Source organism: Triticum aestivum, chromosome 1D (genome assembly GCF_018294505.1).
Source record: "Triticum aestivum cultivar Chinese Spring chromosome 1D, IWGSC CS RefSeq v2.1, whole genome shotgun sequence".
Classification (NCBI taxonomy): Eukaryota; Viridiplantae; Streptophyta; class Magnoliopsida; order Poales; family Poaceae; genus Triticum; species Triticum aestivum.
The window spans coordinates 50,602,515-50,607,184 of NC_057796.1; the positions used below are offsets into that span (position 1 = coordinate 50,602,515).

A 4,670-nucleotide genomic window follows, 5' to 3' on the forward strand; every position below is an offset into this window, starting at 1 on the left:
TTTCTTTACAGAAGTATATTAGAATTATTGATGAAATTAGCTCCTGGCCATTGCATCATTGCATACTTGTTGGAATTTGATTTGCTCATTAATCATAGATTTAAACTTTTTAGGTCTGATGTATGGGAAAATTATTTGCATTCCTCATCTATCATAGATATATTGACATATTGCTCTCCTTCAAGGCATTGTTGGCTAAGATGTTATTATATATACGCGACATGTTATTGGTTGAATATGATTCATACTTTACAAACTCCTTAAAACTAGAGTAGGATCCAATGAACAGATGGTGAAAAATAAACTGAACACTTGCTTTGATTTGTTCAAATTTTACAGAAACAGTTATAACACACTTCTCTTTGCAAGCTGGATACGAAGAGAAATATGTTAAATAGACGGAAGAAGAAAAAAGGTAAGCGTTGGCAAGTCTGTGTTGGATGCAGTGCATTGCCACGCCAAATCCACACCGGTTGAGGAGGTGGCTCTGCAACATAGAGTCTGGCGTGACGAGGTCTTCATCACAATTAGCTCGAGATGATGCAAGCGTTCCTCATGTCCGCCCAGGACGAGAGATACGATGCGCTGATGTAGTTTTGTAACCAATCATGTCTTTACACAGGCTTGCTAACCTGCATGGTCTGCTATCATGTAGTTTACTATTTTTAGGTAAACTTTCAGAGAAAACACAGAGTCTAATTTTAAGGTGATTATGTCTTATTGGTCTAAGTAGATGGCGGAAGCACATAGCTTCCTCTCTCTGTCTCCCTTTGATTTTGTGCTTGTGATGTACTGTGCGTTTGTGCAATTGCTTTGTGAGCTATGGCTACTACTTGTGCTGCTAGATGTGTGTGCTGGTTCTGCTGCTGCTGGTTGCTTGTGTTGCTGTTATGTGTTATACTGCTACTACCTGCTGCTGGTTGCTTCTTTATTTGGTTAATTGTGACACTGAAAAGCCTTTCTGAAAAGCAAAAATTGAAGAGAAGGCCATGAGATGATGAGATGACCTTCATTTTCAATTTTTTATTTAATAATTGATGAAGGATATGTCATATATTCAGTTGCTAACATTTTTTCTATGGTGTATGTACCTGTCGTTCATTGCATTCGAGGGAGAGGACAACAAGAGTAAGAGAGCCTTGGGACGCGAAGGCAGTAGCACGCAGCGCCATGTCAAGCGCACTGACCTCGGCGACAAGAGACAGTACACTTAACAAGACTAAGAGAGCCTTGGGACAACACTGGACGAGGGCGTCGACTAAAGGAGCGCGAAGACGTCTTCCTCCAAAATCTTGCCGAGGTGCTCCTCTCTCTTTGCCTCTTCTGTTTTCTCTGTACTTTGTATTGGCAGTATTTGCCCTATCCTGTCTGATGATGTGTTCATGAGCTAATTTGTTCTTATAGTGGTTCCAATTTTATTTCTATCTCGCAGGATTTTGTTGCAACGACGCAGTGCTGACTATTTTTGTTTTTGGAATTTGTCAATGAAATTCTGCTCGATCAGGTAAACCTTTTGTTTGGATTGTCGGCCGCCTTGTCTGTATTTGTAGATACTGATTTTGTTGTTTGCTTAATGGCTCATTATTTCACAGGGTTCTTAAATATATGTTCACCAATTCAGATGAACCGCTTCTTTTATGTGCATACTGGATATTGTCATATATGTAGAAGGTTCTACAATATATCAAAGCAAAACAAAACAGAGAGGAGGCTGGGGCTCGGGCAAGGGAGGCTGCGCTCCACCTCTGCATACACAGATGGATGGATGATGAGCGCAGATTCAGGCGCTGCAGCTCACCTCAGAGATGCATGGCCTAAAGAGGCAAATCATGCGTTATTTTTCTTTGCCTTCTGCTTCCTCCGGCACTCTGATTTTGATTGACTAATATATGGGCTTTCTAAAATGTGTATCTGCAAACCTGGGAAAGAAGAGAAGGGAAGAAGGGGAATCTAGAGAACAAAGGTGATTTCTCGCTCTTGTGAACATGGTCATGTATTCTGATGACATGATTTGTGTTGATGTTCTGCGTATAATCAAGAAATAAGATATGAGGACAAGTCTAGGAGAGAAGTATGGTGAAAAGCATTTTTTGCTTTGTTAATGTGAGCTTGCTTATTTGGTTGTGCTTGATATGTTGCCAACCTTTGTCCTTGTCTCCTCCATGCACCTGTCGTGTTCTAGCCTATAGTAGGTTGTACAGGCAGTGGGAGCGCCATTGAAGACCATGGGCGCAGCTTGGTCGAGCTACAATGAGCGCATCTGATTCCAACACATCAAGGTGAGCTTCACACATAGTTCCCTCTTCTATTTATTTCAGGCAATGAGGGATCAGTAGACGCCTAATCTTGTTGTATGAAAAATAGCTTTTCTTTGTCCATGTTATTATCTAGGGATGCCAACACAGAGATGTTATTGATGCATGTGAGCTGCTTTAACTGATTGTATTTTAGAAATACCCCACGATTTTGAAAACCATATAAATGAGTTACTTGAGGGGTGTAAGATCCCTTATCAAATTCTATCATTTGGATCTAACTCTTGTTCCTTAAAACGCTTGCAGGGTTGCATTGGATATTCACAGAACTCCATATCATGTAGTTTGGGCATATCATATACATTATCTTCATAGTTCATGCAGTTTTAGGCTTTTAGCAGTATGAAAAGTCATAGATAATGTAATGGTGACATTTGGGCTTATATAAGTGTTAGTTGTCAGTCTCTGCCCGCATGCATTTGAATGTTGCCTTGGCGACGATCCTTAGGCTTGTCAAAAGTTGTGAATCGATAGGCATTGACAAAAAAAGATCTAAGCTCTATGTTCTGAAAAACAGGTAGAGCAGCAGCTATAGCACCCCTAGAGAGATTGCGTTGATTGATTCTCATCGTATATATAACTCAACTGTTTAAAGTATTCTATATACACTGAAATCGTGCTCATAATTTTTTGAAGTATTCTATATACACTGAAATTGAGCTCATAATTTTTTTTATCATGTACCTTTTCTGCTAAAGATCATTACACTTCTCTTTCATGTACATCAATGTTACTTCCAAAGAAGAGTCCCTCCTAGAGAACAGTTTCTTTTGTCAGAAGGGTGAGTGTGTTGTATATTTTATTGTCCACTAAATCAACTTCTTCTGGTTACATATTGTGACAAAATTAAGTAGGCATAGGCTTCTTCATTGATTCTTATACCGAAACTGAATTTGTATTGTGTTAATACATTATAGTCATCCTTGAAGGACTTGTGTTTTATTGCCATGCATGCTTAATAATTGCTTGCTGAAGCATTGGTCCTAATTTACCACGGGTTTCGCTGGCGTTGTGTTTTCTTTTTGTATATGGTTGCTGCAGTGGAGTCTGCGTAGAAGGTCTGCGTCAGGGTATACATGGGCGTCACCACCAGCCAGCTCGACGAGCTCGCCGCCGAGACCGCCGCCGCGCTCACCGCCTCCCAGCCTGACTATGCCTCCGTACGCTCCCTCTTTCGATCTGTCTCTCCCTTCCGGTCCATTCCGTTCCCCCCTCACGGCGCCCGTGTTCGTGTCTCCTGGCCTGACGTATGTGCGTGTGTGGTTCTTTTGCAGCTTGCGGCAAGGATTGCTGTGTCCAACCTGCCGCCAAGTGGAAATAGTCTGTCTGGCGCTCGTAAATAGAGAGCATTCTGGTAGAAAGGTATAGGAAAGAATATGTAAACTTCTGTCATTTTCTTTGGTCTCTGGAAAATAAATGCTGATATGAGCTGATAAATTGCTAAATTACATGATACAAACTCACTTCTCTTTTTTGATTTTTGGTTTACTTCGTTTTGCTGCAATGGCTCCCCTAGGAATGTTCTTCCATGCTTTGATGTGCACAGTCCAGAAAGTGCATGCATCCAGAAACCAAATAGGATTTTGTGTGTGTTATCTTCTCATAAATCTTGTGCTCGTCCAATAAGAATAAGGTTTGGTGGTATTGCTTTTGTCTGTCACCGGGTAGATTTCAGACTTCAAGGTTGATTTCATCTTGAAATAATCATAGCTGGGGGACGAGGTTTGTAACTGAGGGTCATGTGCAGAGCTGGAGGAAGAAGTTGCGAGGCTTGGAACCCTCCTTGTTGCGAGGCTTGGAACTTTCACTGTGAAGGGCTCAGGGATAGCAGTGAGGAAAATGCCTCTTTAGTTGTAATTGTGCTACTCCTGATGTGCAAGTAAACACTCCTGTGATACTCTTTATGCTAAAATGTTGGTTCTTAGTACAGAGGTGGTGACATTATTTGGTTCTCTGGTATTGATTTGATGATTTGTGGTTAATACATGATGTAATACAATCCACATTGCATTATATTTTCAGTTACATCTCCTACTTACTCACTACTAACATTCTTGCTAATTCGCTTCTTGCGCCATTGGCGCAACCGGGTCATCTAGTAAGGCATAGTAGGCTAGCTAGCTCTTGTTCATAGTGGGCCAAAAGTGCACAGGGCAATTTCAGTTTTAATCTTTTTTTTGTTATACACTTAGCTACTGTTTATACTATTTTGCTACCAAATGAGTTTTGTTTAGTAGGAAACTTCAGACATAAATACTAAGCAATATTATTAGGTTGCACAAAAAGTTTCAAATATTTTTGAATAGTATAAATATTTGTTCAACCGTAAATGGTTAATTTAATTGTAGTTGGCTC

The 4,670-nt window shown here is 40.4% G+C and overlaps 1 long non-coding RNA gene across 2 annotated transcripts; it reads left to right on the forward strand.

Annotated features, from left to right (window-relative positions):
* Positions 1-823: 823 nt before the first annotated feature.
* LOC123164952 (uncharacterized) lies at positions 824-4,247 on the forward strand. 2 transcript variants are annotated; one of them, XR_006482723.1, is made up of 3 exons: positions 824-1,300; positions 1,433-3,475; positions 3,590-4,247. It is a non-coding gene; the product is annotated as an uncharacterized lncRNA (long non-coding RNA). The 2 variants fall into 2 exon arrangements; XR_006482724.1 differs by having other exon boundaries at positions 1,593-3,475.
* The last annotated feature ends 423 nt before the right edge of the window (positions 4,248-4,670 follow it).